The 19,308-nt window shown below is 39.9% G+C and overlaps 1 non-coding gene across 1 annotated transcript; it reads left to right on the top strand.

Moving 5' to 3' along the window:
• The first annotated feature begins 1,445 nt into the window (after positions 1 to 1,445).
• On the top strand, positions 1,446 to 1,586 carry LOC122548708 (U4 spliceosomal RNA). Its single transcript, XR_006311319.2, has one exon. It is a non-coding gene; the product is annotated as a U4 spliceosomal RNA (small nuclear RNA).
• Positions 1,587 to 19,308: the final 17,722 nt, after the last annotated feature.

The following is a 19,308-nucleotide window of genomic DNA, read 5'->3' on the forward strand; positions in this document are numbered from 1 at the left end:
AATGATGGGTCCTCCCTTTACAAATTTTCTTTATAGTAGTAATGTACTTATTCTGTGTATCGTGAAATATCCCCCTAAATAACCGTATTAATCTGTCCCTTAGCCTAGTGTGCCAGTACACTTCACCGAGATCAGATTTCATGCCCACACAGTTGCTCTTAGTTAGCTATAAAATATAAGTCTTAGATCTGATCTTCTCCATTTCAAACTTGATGGAAAATTCAATCATATCACTGTTTCCTAAGGTTGCCTTTCCCTTCAAGTCAACAATTAACCTTGTCACATTTCCCAATTCCAATTCTAATGTAACTGGGTGTATGATCAGTTCCTGAATGTGCTGCTTTAAGAAGCTATTTCAAAAGTACTCTATGAGGGGATGTGCCATAAGGATTCATGTAAGGTCCACTGCTGTTCTTCATTAATTTAAAAAATTTGGATGAGAGGCATGGTTAATAAGTCTACACATGACACCAAACTTGGTAGTATAGTGAACAGTGAAGAAGGTTATCTAAGAGTATGATGGGATTTTGATCAATTCAGTTGAGGAATGCCAGGTGGAGTTTAATGCAGGTAAATGCAAGGTGTTGCATTTTAGTAAGACAAGACAGGGTAAGACTTACACAGTTCATGGTGGGTGCTGGAGTGTATTTTTGAATAGAGACACCTAGTGGTGCAGGTACATAGTTCCTTGAAAGTGGGATCACAGGTAGACTGGGTAGTGAAGAAGGCGTTTGGCATACTTGCCTTCATCGGTCAAAGCATTGAGTACAGGAGTTACGGCTGCACAAGACATTGGTAAAGCCACATTTGGTGTATTGCGTACAACTCTGGTCACCCTGTATAGGAAGGATGTTATTAACTGGAAATGGTGCAAAAAGATTCACAAGAATGCATAGGCTAGGACCTTTTCCTGGACCACATGAGGCTGAGGGGTGATGTTATAAAAGTTTAGAAAATCATAAGGGTCATAGATAAGGTGAATAGCCAAGGTTATTTCCGCAGGGCAAGGGAGTCCAAAACTAGAGGGCATAGGTTTAAGATGAGAGGGCAAAGCTTCTTCACTCATAGGATGGTGCATATATGAAAGGAGCTGCCAGAGGAAGTGGTAGAGTTGGGTACAATTGCAATATTTAAAAGACATTTGGACAGGTGCATGGATAGGAAATATTTTAGAGCGATATGGGCCAAGCACGGCAAATGTTGTTAGTTCAGTTTAGGAAACCTGGTCAGCCTGGATGAGTTGAGCCAAAGGACCTGTTTCTGTGCTGTATAACTCTATGACTAAGTTGTCATTCAGGCTACTAATGTCATGCTCAGTTTTCCATTTTATATGTAGATTAAAGTAACCATGTGTCATGATGTCGTTGACTAAGATGTCCTTGATTGGGTTTGTTAGCCTGGCCCAATCGGAAAAGCCCTGGCTGACCAATATAACCAGGAGACAGAGCTTTGCACAGTGGCAGTAGCGTAGCTGATGAGGTTTAGCCAAGGCGCGATTATTGCTTATTGAAAACTTTTTCCAATATCCCACTTTGACGACTTGAAATATAGTCATCAATGGTAATTTTTGACAGTCTCTGCAGAGACTGAACTTATTTTGAAAAATAAAAATATAACCAGGAGATATTTAGACATTGCCCTTTTTTGTGAAGGGCACTGCTTGTCATTGGCCAGTCGGGTGTTTCCTTTCTTCTGATGGTGGAATATAAATAAAGATTTATGCATTCGTTGTTCTTCACCGTGTCCTACACCTGCACAAATACAACTTGCGTACTGGGGAAAAATTAGCACTACAGCTGTTAGGTGGTATATATAAATATGTATGTATATATAACCAGGAGATGCAGAATCTCTTCAGTTCAGAGGACTGACTCTGAACTGGCTGGCTACAGTCAGTGTACTGTGGGCAAGTGAATAAAGCGTGACTTGGGTGATGGGTTACTGGCCTCTGCGCAGTTATTTCACCATGATTATTACTGTCTCTTTGATGCAAGCATTCCTTATTTCTAAAGAAGGGCCACTAGACCCAAACATTAACTCTGCTTTCTCTCCACAATTGCTGCCAGACCTGCTGGGTTTTCCCAGAAATTTCTGTTTTGATTTAATATTTCTTCTTGCATACTTTTTTCCTACATTTTGTACATAGTGTTAGGGAAGTGCAGGCCACTCCTACTATTGACTTAGTTTCCTTTTTATCCCTCATCTTTACTCGAGCTGATTCATCGCACTGATCTCCTGAATCAGGCTCTTCTCTAATTATTGCATAAATCCTATCCCTTGGTCACATTTTGTGGGATGTCTTGGGGGTAGGGAGATGAATGAAAATAAAGATGGTGTTCACCTATCTCCAAAATGGAGGTTAATTTGGTATAGTTGTACATGGGAAAATATTCTTGTTTTTCCACATGTTTCACTCATTACTGTGCTGTTACTAATAACTTTCTGTAAAAATTGTCTGGGAACAGGATATGGGATAATGAAGGGAATTTTATCTGTATACACTTGAATGCCTACCTCTTCCTTTCACTAGTTCAACAAACATTTCTTACAGTTTTTTTTAATGGAAATGTTTCTGTTTACTCTGTTGGTGATACAATGACAGTGTAAGCAATGTAGCTTCTAACATTAAAGACTAAGTGTTTACTTATGAAATCACCTCCAGCAAATATAAGATCTATTAGTAACTAGCGATTAATTTGTTTCAAGAGGTTGATTTATTACTGTGAATTAATGCGGGCAACAGTTTCTTTTTAAAAGGTGCACTTTACTAGCTTAATACAGCTACTTAGCTGGGGCAAGAAATATGTTTCACTTGTAACAAATGGGATGATTGCCTTTTTTGGTGATCACAATATTGCTAATCTACAAAACCAAATTAGGAATTCTGCTGTCATGACACTTACATGAGAGATTGAAACAAAAACAAAATACTGCAGACATAGGAAATCTGAAGTAAAAACAGAAAATGGTTGAAATACTCTAGAGAGAATGCATTTGCATCTGAGTTTGTGGTGATCTTCATCAGAACTGATAAAAATTAGAAATGCAATAGGTTTTGAGTTATTTGGGAGCAAGGGCATGGAATAATTAAAAGGAAGGTCTATAATGCAGTGGAGTGCAAGGAAATTAAGTGGCAAGCATTTTCATTGTACAAAAGCCAAAAGGAGTAACAATTGTTACAATGGATTGTCTACAAGGACAATAAAATGTCCAAATGAGGCGTGAATGGCGACAGAGAAATGTGGGGTGAAGAATGCCTGAATGTGGGGTGAAGAAATAAAGATATGAGACAAAGCAAATGAGCTGCTGGTTAATTTGAAATCTGACAATCCTAAAATGACAAACCTCTTTAATAGTAACAAAAACAGAAATTGCTGGAAAAATTCAGCAGATCTGGTCGCATCTGTGGAGGGAAATCAGGTGCTAACATTTCAGATCCAGTGACCTTTCATGCTTCCTGTTGAAGATTGATTTCAAATTCATTAGGGTATTCATGATAGACTGGGGCCCAACGCCTTCAAAGCAGTGCTAACCGATGGACATACTCTCCAGGAAAACGTCAGCAATTAAATATTGTTAAATGTTATTAGCTGCAATATTGCTTTTCCAGGAGGTACTAAAGAATAGCTCAGATGGGGGCTTACATAATGTTGGTTGGCTCAGTTGGCTGGGTGGCTCTTTTGTAATGTAGAGTGATACCAACAGTGTGGATTCATTTCTAGCACTGCCTTCGGTCACTATGCTTTCTTACCTAAAGCATGGTGACCCCCAGTTTTCTCTAATAAATGAGCAGCCCTGTGGTTCAGTAGGACTGCAGTGACTTTACCTTAACTTTTACATGGAAACTGACATTTAAAAATATAAAAGAAAGACTTTCATTTATAATCACAACAGATCACAATGAACTTTGCAACAAATGAAGAATTTTTCACTCGTGACGTAAGAAACACTGTCAATTTGTGCACGGCACTGTAAATGCTCACAAACAGATAAGAGGTGATGGCAAGATAAGGTATTTTAAGTAATAGGATTGAAAAATGTTGACCAGGACTTTGGCAGAACTCCCCTACCAATCTTCATGGGGTTGCCTCCATCAATTTTTCTGGACTACAGTGATTCAAGAAGACAGCTCATCACCACCTTCTCAAAATCAACTGGTGACCGGCAATCAAATAAAACTGGCCTAGCCAATGACGCCCATGACCCATGAAAATATAACACAAATATAATGTTTGATGGGAAATAAATTTAGGATACCTCAAAGTACAAAAGATTCTCCAATAAATCAGAAGAATCATGGTAGGCTGGTTAGCAAGGTTAGATCACATGGAATTCAGAGTGAACTAGCCATTTGGATCCAGAACTGGCTCGAAGGTAGAAGACAGAGGATGGTGGTGGAAAGATGCTTTTCATACTGGTGGCCTATGATCAGCAATATGCCACAAGGATCGGTGCTGGGTCCACTGCTTTTCGTCGTTTAAATGGATGTGAACATAGGAAGTATGGTTGGTAAGTTCACAGATGACAACAAAATTGACAATGACAAAGATTACCTCAGAGTACAACGGGACCTTGATCACATGGCCCAATGGGCCAAGGAGTGACACATGGAGTTTAATTTAGATAAATGTGAGGTGCTGTATTTTGGAAAGGCAAATCAGGACAGGACTTTTACACTTCATGGTAAGGTACTGGGGTGCCTTGGTGTGCAGGTTCATAGTTCCTTGAAAGTGGTGTCACAGGTAGACAGGATAGTGGAGAAGATATTTGGTATGCCTGTCTTTATTGGTCAGTGTATTGAGTATAGGAGTTGGGAGGTCAAGTTGAGGCTGTACAGGACACTGGTAAGGCCACTTTTGGAAAATTGTGTTCACTTCTGGTCTCCCTGTTATAGGAAAGATGTTGTTAAACCTGACAGGGTTCAGAAAAGATTTACAAGAATGTTGTCAGGGTTGGAGGGTTTAAGCTATAGGGAGAGGACTAGATTAATTTAAGATATCTGGACGGCATGGACGAATTGGACTGAAGGGTCTGTTTCCGTGCTGTAGAGCTCTCTGACTCTATGACTCTAAAGGACTTGAATTATTTAATTCAGGATGTCCCAAACATTCTGCAGCCAAAGATTTCCTTTAGAAATTGAATAACTGCAGTACAGTAATTTAACACTGCAGCCAAAGTACACACTGTAAAGTCTCACAACTGGAAAATTAAATGAATAGCCAGGTATATATTTGTACAGAGCATCCAATACTAGATAGGACATCTGCATTTCCTTCAAGAGTGCCATGTCATCTTTTATATCAGCCTGAAAGGGTCAACATGGCCTTGCCTTACCACATCATCCAAATTAAACAACTAGTAATGCAGCATTCCTTCACTGGTAAACCGAGGTGTCATCTAAATGTGTGCGCAAGTTTTTGGAGCAGGAATTAAACAATATCCTCATAATGCAGGAGTGTTACTACTGAGCCCATGGTTATGCAAATAATGACTTGCTGCTGTGGAACACAGTTTCATAAGATCATAAGAAAGACCAGGCAATTCAGTTTCTCAATCTGCTGTACTATTCATATTGTTAAGGAATATGATTACGGCCTCAGCTTCATTCTGCAGCCTCTACCCTGTCACCTGTGAGTCTCTTGTAAATCAAATAGCTGCAAACCCAAGCCTTAAATATATTCAAAAATCCACTTTCCACTGCTCTCTGTGGAAGAAAATTCTTAGTGAATAAATTCCTTCTCGCCTCAATCTTAAGTAAAAGATCCCCTTCTTTTTAAATGTTACTTCCTGTTTCCAGCTTCCACTCACAAGAGGAAACATTTTCTCAGCAAGTACTCTGGAACGGCCCCTCAAAATATATATTTTAGCAATATCACCTCTCAGCATTCTCAACTCCACAGAAAGCAGGTATAATCTTTTCTCATGAGACGACCCTTTCAACACAGAAATCAGTTGAATGAACATTTTCTGAGCTGTTTCCTATGATTAAATACCCCTTCTTAAGTTAGGAGACTAAAACTCTACACTTAGGTGCAATCTCATGGAACCCTGTGCAGTTGTAGCTGGAGATTCCACATATTACACTGTAGCCTCCTTGCATGAAATGCCAACATTCCAAATGTTTTCCTAATTACATGTTGGATCTGCAAACTGACATTGTGTGAGTCATATACCAATGCACTCAGGTTTCTGTAGTACTGACATTTGCAGTCTTTCTCCATTAAACAACTTTCTGATTCTTTCTTCTCCCTGAGTATAAGTAATGGCGTGGCACAGTGGCTCAGTGGTTAGCACTGCTGCCTCACAGCACCAGGGTCCCAGATTCGATTCCACCCTCGGGTGACTGTCTGTGTGGAGTTTGCACATTCTCCTCGTGTCTGCATAGGTTTCCTCCGGGTAATCCAGTTTCCTCCCACAGTCCAAAGATGTGCAGGTCAGGTGAATTGGCCATGTTAAATTGCCCATAGGGTAGGTGCATTAGTCAGAGGGGAATGGGTCTGGTGGGTTACTCTTCGAGAGGGTCGGTGTGGACTGGTTGGGCCAAAGGGCCTGTTTCCACACTGTAGGGAATCTACAAAAAAATGTATGCCTTGCCATCAACCAAAATAGCTAAATCCAAAGAGCTGCTTTGGATTCACATTTGAGTTCAGCCTGTGTACTGATTATTTGCAGTTGTCTAGTTTAATGAATAGTCAATTTTGCTCTATTGAAAGAAAAGGTAACACCTCAGGAATTTCTGAAATATGTTCCAAGACACTAGCAAATAAACTTGGATTCAGTGGGATAAATATAAATTTGTGATGTTAAGTTTAAAATATTTTTAATGAGACAAGAGTAGATATGCAGACTCTTAACCAAGACATTAATATGAATAATTGTTGATTATTTAATGAAGGTAAGGAGGAAAGCTTATCCAGATGAATTATTTATAAGCATCCTCTCAGGATATTAATGGATTTCTGATAAGGTCAACATTTCAGAGGAAAACACTTTTTAATTTAATAATGACTTATTTTCACTAATACGGGGTAGGTCTGCGGAGCTGGATGAAGGAATTATGGTTGCAAAACCCAGAATAGGTGAATGATCTCAATGGCATGTTCATTTATTTTAAAACTGATTTCCTGCCCAGTGCAAGTGTGATTGGCAGGTTGGACTGATAGAGATGTTATCCAGAAAAGGGCCCCAGGCACAACCAAGAATCTGGAAAGTTTTGTGATCATTGAGAGAATATATTGAAAGGTTGGGGATTGTTAGATACTTGTTAGCAAGTTAAAGGTGAGCACAGTGTGGGTAGGGGCCTTGTAAATACTTGAAAACTGTCCTTAGGGAAAATCATTGTTTCTTGAGAAAAATTGTGGGGTCACTGGAGGGATTGGAGGAGATTATGTAAAAGGGAAAAGAGGGAGACGGCATTTACTAGCCCTTATGGGGATGGATTAGAAATGAGAAGGATTAAAATGATTGCAGGAAGGCTTGTAGTGAATTGTAAGATCTGTTTGTATTTTGTTATATCACCCTCCCTGTTGCCTTTTCTGTTGGGGAGGTTTGAATAAGGTTAATTCACTAATGTCTGCCTGCAGATGGACATATTTTTATCTTACCCAGAGCAACATACTTTTATTGCCACAATGCCATTTTTCCAGAGAAGGAAAGGTTGGCAGTTCAAGCACAAGCCATTAAACCATTCATTAATGGCCCAATTAAGAAAACAGAACATAGAACATAGAATATTACAGCGCAGTACAGACCCTTCATCCTTCGATGTTGCACCGACCTGTGAAACCAATCTGAAGCCCATCTAACCTACACTATTCCATTTTCATCCATATGTTTATCCAATGACTATTTAAATGCCGTTAAAGTTGACAAGTCTACTCTGTTGCAGGCAGTGCATTTATTGCCCATACTACTCTGAGTAAAGAAACTACCTCTGACATCTGTCCTATATCTATCACCCCTCAATTTAAAGCTATGCCCCCTCATGCTAGCCATCACCATCCAAGGAAGAAGGCTTTCACTGTCCACCCTACCTGTTAAAAATCACACAACATCAGGTTATAGTCCAACAGGTTTATTTGGAAGCACTAGCTTTTGGAGCGTTGCTCCTTCATCAGGTAGTTGCACAACTATCTGATGAAGGAGCAGCACTCCGAAAGCTTGTGCTTCCAAATAAATCTGTTGGACTATAACCTGGTTTTGTGTGATTTTTAACTTTGTACACCTCAGTCCAACACCGAGCCCTCCAAATCACCCTGTCTAACTCTCTGATTATTTTATATGTCCCAATTCCAGCGACATTTTGTCTGCATTGAGAGTGTATGCGGGGAGTACTTGCTCATGTCACCCATAGAGTCATAGAGATGTACAGCATGGAAACAGACCCTTTGGTCCAACCCATCCATGCTGACCAGATATCCCAACCCAATCTAGTCCCACCTGCCAGCACCCGGCCCATATCCCTCCAAACCCTTCCTATTCATATACCCATCCAAATGCCTCTTAAATGTTGCAACTGTACCAGCCTTCACCACTTCCTCTGGCAACTCAGTCCATACACGTACCACCCTCTGTGTGAAAAAGATGCCCATTAGGTCTCTTTTATGCTTTTCCCCTCCCACCCTAAACCTATGCCCTCTGGTTCTGGACTCCCTGACCCCAGGGAAAAGACTTTGCCTATTTACCCTATCCATGCCCCTCATAATTTTGTAAACCTCTATAAGGTCACCCCTCAGCCTCCGATGCTCCAAGGAAAACAACCCCAGCATGTTCAGCTTCTCCCTATAGCTCAGATCCTCCAACCCTGGCAACATCCTTGTAAATCTTTTCTGAACCCTTTCAAGTTTCACAACATCTTTCCAATAGGAAGGAGACCAGCACCACACTCTTGCTTACCATCCACAGTGATCAAACACAACACCAAGAATTCTTTACCTGGGATTTAGAGAAGATACCTGGCAATGTCGCTCTCCACTCAATGTGAAGAGCCTTCATGTAGCTCACCGCTCAACACTTTCTCAGGACACGATCCATGGGCAGCAGCCGCATGCACCACACATTCAGACATTGTCATTCAATATTTGTCAACCTCAGAGGATCCTCATGGCACCTTTCCAATCAACTCACGAGACATTCTGAAAGCACAGACATATACTGCAGACATGCCAGCAAATAGTCAGCGGGAAGAACATTTTGCCTGCAGACCCTCAGCTCACAGGCTGGACCAGGCTGCATCACAGAGTTTGTCACTTTTCATGTAGCTCCCATTCACTTTGCCTATCTGCATGCTCGCAGCATCCCTGCTCATTGAAGGCAGTCAGAGGTTGGGGGTAAATACAGTGCTGGTGTCAGTTGTTGATGAAGGTGAGTGTGAGATAAATGTGGAGGTAGAGGCTGTCAAGAAAGGTAACTGAGAACCAGGTAGTGCTTGGTGGTTACAGTGTCTAATATGAACTGCTTTCTCTGTTGTCACTTACCATTCTCTAACATTCGGCAAGTTAGCAGTTGCTAACTGCAATTGGAAAATGCCTGGGTCAACAAGCATTATCATTTTGATGAGCAAAAGTGCAGAATCCATGACTGCTGGCACTTTGATATTGAAGGTGCATGTGTTTGGATATCGCAGCTAAATTTAGTTCGTAATTATTTCATCATCCGTTTGCAATGCATGCCGAGTGAATGTTCATAGGGTATAAATGCTTGTCAAAGGTGATTTGTACCTTGACATTATGCTTGAACATTGATCACTGCTGCTAAGTCCTTCTTCACTTAGATGCCAAAGATTAAAAAAGGATCACATTTTGGCTCAGAATGGCCCATAACTTGTGAAATTTCCAGGCATGTTGTGGCAGGTGGAGACAATCACTTTATCACCTCTCATCAAAATATTACAATGGACGCTAATGAATTGAATAATAAATTTTATGGTTGATCTATGTCTGGAATGGGAATAGTGAGTTTAGAGATAAGGCTAGGATTGGCTGAGGAGATGCTTTAGGGGCAGAATAGGTTGTTAATAAGGTGAGCGTAGAACGATATGATGGGAGATCACCTTCAGATATCATCAGACTAACTGTTTGGATGGCAGAACCATCTTATGAGAAGGGATTAAGGTAAAATGGCCTGCATCCACTCAAATTTAGAAAAATGAGTGGTGATTTTGTTGAAACTTTGTAAATTCTTAAAGGACGAGGCAGGATAGATGCGGGAAGGGTGGTTCCCCTGGCTGGAGTGGCTAGACCAAGAACACAATCTCAAATGTCATTTAGGATTGAGATGTGGATTCATTTCTTCACTCAGAAAGTATCAAATCTTTGGAATTCTCTACCAAGAAGGCTGTGGAATCTCAGTCATTAAATATGTTCAAGACAGAGATCAATAGCTCTCTATGTTTTAATGGCATCAAGGAATATGAGTGAGTAGACCAAGAAAATAGCATTAAGGTAGATGATCACATATGATCTAGAATGGTAGAGCAGGGGCTCAATCTATTCCTGCTCCTAAGTTCCTATCATCTCAATTCACTTAGCCTCTTATCGTAACACAATCCTCTCATTCCAAAGACCTCCAATCCCTTCTTAAATATGGAATCCAAACCTAAATCAGTATTCCAGATGTGGTCTCAAAAAAACCTTTACATTGTAGCAAGACTTCCTTATTCCTCCTCTGAGGTGAGCACACAATTTGTCTTCTTGATTGCTTGATGTACCTACAGGCTAACTCTTGTGTTCCTATACACATTCCCTTCATAGACTAGTGCATAAGAGCTTCCTGCCCACCTAGCAAGTATAGCCTCTCAACAAATCTTCACCTCCATCACCAGAGTCTTCACAGTAGTATTGCTGAACCTGGGATCATTTGTCTTTTTATACTGGACCATTCTGGTTCCTAGAGTCTTTCAATTGATTGATAAACACCCTTCAGTTCAGCAGCAACATTCTTCCTGGAAGTCTGACTTTAAGAAGGCAAGAATGCCTGGATGACCTGGTTTGCTAACAATACTTCCTAGCTCCTAAGCTGAACACAGAGGATACAGGCAACATTGAAGAGAGAACAGCAGGGAGGGAGTTTTTCAACCTAACACTACAATCATCAGCTAATGTGGGAACTCCAAAATTGATTTGAATTTGCACAAGTAAGTCACAAATCATGATTCCTTATCCAAAAAAAAACCAGAGCTATCTAATTTCTAGCCCTGATTCTCTGTTACTGAGACCATTGTTACTCTAATGGGTATGATCTTCATTTCTCTTTCTTTGTCCCAAGAATACAGACTTAAATATTTTTGACTGGTTCAACCATTCATTATAAAATCAGGCCAAACCACTGAAAGTGCAGTTGGGTTTGTCCCTTTACTATCAACCTAAGCTTGAATTGTTCTCTTCTTTCTGTTCAATCTCCTCTCATATCCTCTTCAAAGTTGTCCTGTCCATGCAATTCACTTCCTAACCTATTGCCCTTAATGTCACCTTTCTACTAACTAAACAACCTCCCCCTTTACCCCTGCATGTTAACTGATATTGTAAACAATTCCCTCTCATCTAGCACTATGCCAACCTTTTCAAATCTGCCATCATCAGTGTCACCCACCACTTTTGATCCCCTTGATCTTGCAAAACTAACACTACCTCGGAACCCTATTTCCCCCCACAAAATTCTTATAACACAAATCTCTGCCAATCTTTCCTACAACCCAATGTTTGAAACTTTCCATCACATTGAAATTAGTCTTACCAATTTCATAAATAACACCTTATCTGACAGGGACTAGCATCAAATATTATTCTTGGCCAACCTGCAACCTCTGATATGGTTACCAACACCATTCTTCTCCATGTCCTTTCTTGTTCAGGTGAGAGGGACTTAGAACATAGAACATTACAGTGCAGTACAGGCTATTTGGTCTCGATGTTATGCCAACCAGTGGAACCAATCTAAAGCCTATCATTCCTACACTATTCCGTTTTCATCCATATGTTTATCCAATGACCATTTAAATGCCCTAAAAGTTAGTGAGTCTATTACTGATGCAGGCAGTGTGTTCCATGCCCCTACTATTCTCTGAGTAAAGAAACTACCTCTGACATCTGTGCTATATCTATCACCCCTCAATTTAAAGCTATGTTCCCTTGTGCTAGCCATCACCAACCAAGGAAAAAGGCTCTCACTGTCCACCTTATCTAACCCCTCTGATCATCTTATATGTCTCAATTAAGCCGCCTCTCAACCTTCTTCTCTCTAACAAAAACAGCATCAAGTCCATACCAGGCAACATCCTCATAAATCTCATCTGAACCCTTTCCAAAGATTCCACATCCTTCCTATAATGCGTGACCAGAACTGTACACAATATTCCAAGTGCGGCAGCACCAGATTTTTGTACAGCTGCAGCATGACCTCGTGGTCTGAAGCTTAATCCCTCTACCAATAAAAGCTAACACAGCATATGCCTTCTTAAAAACTCTATCAACCTGAGTGGCAACTTTTAGGGATCTAAGTACATGGACACTGAGGTCTCTCTGCTCATCGACACTACTAAGAGTCTTACCATTAGCCCAGTACTCTTTATTCTTGTTGCTCCTTCCAACTGAATCACACACTTTTCCACATTAAAATCCATTTGCCACCTTGTAGTCCAGTTCTGCAGCTTATCTATGTTCCTCTGTAACCTGCAACATCCTTCGGCACTATCCACAACTCTATCGACCTTAGTGTCACCCACAAATTTACTAACCCACCCTTCTCCGCCTTCATCTAGGTCATTTATAAAAATGACAAATAGCAGTGGCCCCAAAACAGATTCTTGTGGCACACCATTAGTAACTGAACCTCAGGATGAACATTTCCCATCAACCATCACCCTCTGTCTTCTTTCGGCTAGCCAATTTCTGATCCAAACCGCTAAATCACCCTCAATCTCCAAGCTGCTTTCATACTTATCTGGCAAGTCATAACTATGCAATCTCCTTCAATGGCTTCCATTCTTATGCCTTATCTCTGGATTCTTCAAATGATCCAAAGGTCATTCCATCCTAATTCTCATCTAAGCGCAATATCTCATGGTTTTATCAAAAATATGACATCAAAATCCACATGTATATTGGTGACACTCAGCTGTACCTCATAAACAACTTCTTTGGCCCCTCCACAATCTATGACTGATGTTTATGCTATATCCATTAGTGGATTGGCAAAAACCACCTCCAAATAAGTATTAAGAAAATTGAAATTATTGTCAAACTTGGTAGATACTATCTAAGACTGAATCAAACCTGTCCACATTTTCAGCATCCTTGCTGACACCAAGCTGGGCTTCTGATCCATCTACTTCTATCTTTGTAATGTCACATGGATCTACTCCTCCTCTGGTCCTTTTATGGCTAAAACCTCCATTTCAGCCTTTATTACTTTCAGGGTGAGGGTCCTGAGGCTGTTTTTGTTAGAGAGAAGAAGGTTGAGAGGTGGCTAAATTGAGAGATATAAGATGATCAGAGGCTTAGATAAGGTGGACAGTGAGAGCCTTTTTCCTTGGTTGGTGATGGCTCGCACAAGGGAACATAGCTTTAAATTGAGGGGTGATAGATATAGCACATGATGCAAACTACTGCAATATTGTTTTGACCAGCCTCCCATCTTCCATAATCATGATCTCATCCAAAACTCTGCTGCCCATACAGTGACTTGTATTCCATTCACACCTGTGTTTGCTGAGCTGCATGACTCCCAGTTGAGCAAATACTTCAAATATTAAATTCTCATCTTTGTGATTAAGTCCCTTTGTGGCCTATCTCTATATCTGTATTTGACTTGTATTTGGATTACCACACCATGTTGTTTGAAACCACACTTTTAAATTAGATTTTTGTGCTCAATTTCAAATTATTTCGGTATGCTGCAAAGAGCAATGACCTGTCTAGTCCTTATGTAAACCATTGCAGTGCATCTTACTTCACAATCACTATTTGTCTCTATGGTTTAACCAATTTAAATGGCTTGCTTCCTATTCCCTGCTTCACTTCACCTTGTTTTAACTGCTCGATGGCATGGTAACCAAAATCTATCTTGAAGTATAAATATATTCACATAGCTAAAAATTTCATTGTCAATAAAATCTGTCATTATTTTACTGTAATGTTAATAACCCTCTAATCATTTTTACTGCAATTATCACAGCAACATAAAATAATTATTTTTTTTATTTATAATTGCCTATATTTATTAAGTTTGGTAACACTTAACAGATGAAGTTTGTGGGTGAACATACAGACACAACAATGTTTCTATACCACATAGTACAGGGTATAGCTGAAGGCAGTTTTGAAATGATACTATTAACTTGGAACATCAGTATGAGTTTAGGCCAAATGTGAATCTCGGCAAATTATCTAGAAATTATTCAATTCATAATTGTTTGGTTTGATATTCATTCCTAGCATATTGTCCTGTTCTCCATGGAGTAGAAAAGGTTGAATGATCAAAGTATTGAAATTCATAAAGGTATGGGCAGAATAAATAGAACAAAATGATTCCCATTTGTTGTAGGATCCAGAACTAGAAGTCACAGATTTGAGGTAATTGACAAAAGAAGTAATGGAGGCATTCAGAAAAAAAAAAATTCTTTTCACACAGTGAGTGGTTATAATCTGGAATGCCTTAGAAGTGTGGTGACAGCAATTGATGCCTTTAAAAGGAAACTGAAATATCATCTAGAAAGGAAAAAAAACGCATATTTACAGGTGAAGGGCAGAGGAGCGGTACTAGTAAATTTACACCTCAGAAAGCCAATGCAGATACAACCAGCCAAATACCTTCTTTCTGTGTTCTGTGAATCATATTTGGTGATCTTGGAATCCTTACAGTGCAGAAATAAGCCAGTCAGCCTAGCAGGCTCTGCACCAACCCTCTGAAGAACTCCACACAGCCAACCACCCAAGGCTAGAATCCAACCCAAGTCCCTGATGCTGTGAGACAGCAGTGCTAACCACTGAGCCACTGCTAAAATGAACAGACATAGTGAATGGTCAATATATTAGTATAATAACTTTGGAAAGGGTTTTCCTCATTTCCATTTAGCTGGAGTGAAACGCAACAGGATTGTATTCCCCTGCAACAGGTCTGGCAAATAGCTGCTTCAGGTGTTACCTATTGTCAACAAGGATTAGAAATTTCCTGGCTTCAAATAGTAGGTCCTGCTATTACCACCTTGGATTCTTCCTTTTGCAGTCCAGGATGCAAATTGGCTGCCGACATGGAATGCAAAGCGAATTTGAATAATTAAGCAGCAATCCAATTCAGTTCACCAGCACGCTGCAGCATCCCCTACTCCATCTCATCATTTTATCAGGGGATCACCATGAGAATTGACAAAACTAAAGGCTTCTGTAGGAAGGAAAGTCCATATCCACAGACTTAATGATCTTGCTTGAGGATTTCCTCTCTGTTCCTCAGAATTTTCTATTGTCCCCTCTAAGAAATCTAATTTGTCTAGTAACTGACAAATGCAGGCTCAGGATATTAATTTGATCTCAAAGTTTGAGGGAAATTTAACCGAAAGTCTAGAACATCTTTGCTTCTGGTTCCATGCAGCCCACACTGTCGATATTTGTAACTTATCAGTAATCTGTAAAGGTCACCTGGTATAGATTTTCAATCTCGACAAGGACTTGTCCAGACTTAAGGGTTGAAGTCTGGAGTGAATTTTGTTAAAGTTTGGTTCTGCGATCACTGTAACAGCCCCACCAGTTTTGACCTCTATTAAATCCGGGTGACCATTTAACCAGACATTTACCTTGATTGGTTCTGATTTGGATGTTGCTCCAATTTAACTGTTCAAAGTAGATGTAAGTAAACTTTCCAGGGTGTGCACTCCAGTTCTCTTACTCAATTTAAGTCTAATGGGATTCTCTTGCTGTCATGAGTCTGCATACAAGCAGCAAATACAATAGCTTGCCAACTTGAACAAAATTTAACCACTTAACTAAGGCTTGTCTTTGTTATGGGGTTTTGCTGTGGGCTGACTGAGAGTACCTCTGACTAGAATGTGTCCTGACTGAGGCAATGCAATTGCCTTCACTCAAGTGGTGTTCCCTAAGTTCAGTTGAGCTGGCAAGGGTATCCACTTCTAGTGGAATACACTGCAACTCATATGCTCCACTTGCCACATTTTCCAATGATGAAGCCTGTTGTAGTGCCTGTTCAAAGTTGCATTAGGCTTCAGCTAGTAGACGGTTTTGCATGGTTACATCATTAATCCCATTCTCATCACCACTGAATTAACTCCTCAGAAACCAGTGTCTGTCACCAAGTGATTTACACATAGAGAGTCCTTGACACTGATCCAGCTCCCTCAGAGCCAGCTCTCAGATTGAACAGGATGTCTGACACTCTTGTTCTTATCTGTCAGCCAGGGCTCTCTGATTGGACAAGATTAATAGGCTCTGTGAGAGAACTCATTTTCTAAGAGGTCCACCTAGCTGACCTTGTTACAGTCACTACAGTCTAGCTATGTTCAGAATTCTATTAAGCAGAAAGTTACGGAATTTCTAGTAAGCAACAGTGAAGAAATAACATTAAAGTTCCTCATCAGAATGGTGTGTGCCTTGGAGATGACATGTACTCTCCAAATACACTCTACATCTAAGTTATCTGGTACAGTTTATCCCAGGTAGAATGCTGCTGATTATTAGGACTTCTGGTCCAATCACCACAATCCTTGCCTTGAGTATTGTCTGCTTTGGATGTTTGATTAGTTAAATTGCTGCAGGCTACTATTGAAATTGGTGGGCTAATAAGTATTTCAGCATGTTTTTATTGAGTAATAATGATGGTTTTATTTATAGCCCTTTGGAAAGTTGTGAAATACAGCACATTTGAACCCAAAGCTTACAGAGTTAATTGAAAACCATCAACGATTGTGACAAGTTTACCACATAACATTAAAGATCAGATTTGATATGTGAGGCTATGTGAAAATTAATATCCACTCAATGGTATATTAATAATGGTGCAATTGATACAACATTGATAACCATTACAATATAAATTATATGGAACACAGTTGAGTAAACCTGTTAACCTCTGTAGAACTGCAAATAATGAATATTAATTGCGTTGCATCAATGCCTGTGATTTGACTTGCAGTTGGAGCTGTTGGTTTCCTATCTTAAAAAGATTTGACCGACCTTTATTGAATGTAATTTGTTGATTTATGCTGTACACAGGCAGAGCTGATTTTTTTTAAAAACAAAGATCTTGACAACATGTTGGAAGTTGCTGCAGAGTAGTGGTCAGCATTCCTGCAACCCCCTTATCACAAGAAAGTTTGCAACAATTTATTTAGGTATTTCTTCACCAAAATATCTGAGCATATGAAAAACACTGAAAAGCCGTGGAACACAGAAATGCTGTGGTGTTAGTTTTATGCAGCACATTAAAGGCCATGGGCTAGAATCAGCAATTTATAGAGCTCTGAAATATAAACCTTTGCTAATCACAGATAATGAAAAGTGCAGTTGGTAGATGCAATGTTATGCTTTAAAGAAACACCTTTCATCAGGCCATTTAAAAGTGCTCAAGACAGCTCGCTAACTATATACATAATGAAAAATTAAATGGTACCAATAAGGATTCATCTTCAATTTCTGACTGCAGCAATTGCTAGGGAGGAAGGAATCGGCCAAGGGTTTTCATTCCTGAATACTATCCAATGAGCCCTTCTAGAAACTCCCTGTGTATAAATATTACTTGAGGATAGAATCAAATGGATTAACTTGGACTGAACTCCACAAGTCTGCTTTGCTCTGCTTTTGTAGTCATGGCCATGATGCAAACACTCAATCCCAATTCCGTTTGTTCCAGTTGGAATAACAAAGACATCAGCCTATCATGCAGAGATATCCTTATTCTGCCTTACCCACATAAAAAGGGCTATGACTCCAATATTTGCCTTGAGATTGTGGGGAAGAGGGTTTTTGGATGGGAAACCCAGCAGTATTGTTTCTCTGATATCCTGCAGAAATTAAGCACAGATCATCTTTTAAATGTTGTGTGACAGAGCAGTTGCACAGTGAATGATGGGTAAGTAGGAGATCACTGAAAAAATATAACATTAGGATGAGGGTTACCATCGCAGTTGGGTAGGGGATTAAATGTAAAATGGGTTGCAAGTTCCTGTTCATGTAAAAAACATAAAAGACTCCCTTGCTTCAAATTATCAGTCACTTTTGAAACTAAGTATCATTAGCATCCAATAGGAAGCTGACTTTATACTAATTAATAATGACAGAGAAATGCAACTCATGATCGTCTGCTCCCTGCATGAGAAATAGGTAACCAGCAAATGATCATCAGAGATGCACATTGACTGTCCCTTTGATATCCAAAACAGTCCACATGATGACATATGCAGATCGGCATGCAAATAAATACTGAACATGAAACAGGAATAAGATACTTATGATGCAAATTGAGGCTCTGTGCCAGATGCAGGATCTTGATTTCAAAGTTCAGTTACAATTGGGCAGGCATTGTGGTGAGTGGCCTAACCAATGGTTTCTGTGCTTGGACACTTTGACTAGTTTATATGTTAAAAACAATTTACCCAAGTGGTCTTGTTTGTGAGTAGGATAAAAGGTTACAGAATTTGATTTGCAGTTCATTTTGATTTTATTCCCATAAATCTCATAAAAACACCACATCAACATTTCCCAAATTCTCACAATATTTACTTTCTGTCAAACTCTACCTTTCTGAGAAGGGATATTACCCACAATGATCCATGTGTTTCAGCTGAGCTGTTGGAATTCTCCTTCTCTCTGATGTAGTGTTAGCTGTCTTCCATGAAGATGCGGTTTGCAGGTCAGGGCAGATCTCATCTGGATTTTCTTGGGTTGGCACAAAGTTTTCTACCACAAGATTTGCTGTGAGTCTTCACTGAGAGATTGGCTTCCAGGTGTGTGTTTTTAGCCCCCCTCACCCCAGATTTTCCTGAATGGTTTGTGACTTTTGGCAAATGAGATCATGAGCAGGGTTCAGATCATCCAATGGGGTTGCTCCAACATCCTTTACTGTGACCATGGTGGGAAGGTATAAAGTGCATTTCCTCAGGTACTGGCTGGAAGTCAAGGTGCTAGGAAGTCTGCAATTCACAAACCTCGGCTTATAACCAGATCCCCCGACCTTTGTAATCCCTTTGACCTTTGGTTCCACTGTTTTCTGCTGGCTGCTGTTTAATTTAGTTTAGCTAATTTTCGATCAGGCCTGATTTCTCCCTGTGAGTCAATTTAGAAAGTCCAATTTTACCCTTGTGGT

The sequence above is a fragment of the Chiloscyllium plagiosum genome, unplaced genomic scaffold (assembly GCF_037043375.1).
Source record: "Chiloscyllium plagiosum isolate Xiang-an unplaced genomic scaffold, Cpla_swu_hap1 HiC_scaffold_3, whole genome shotgun sequence".
In the NCBI taxonomy this organism is placed as follows: Eukaryota; Metazoa; Chordata; class Chondrichthyes; order Orectolobiformes; family Hemiscylliidae; genus Chiloscyllium; species Chiloscyllium plagiosum.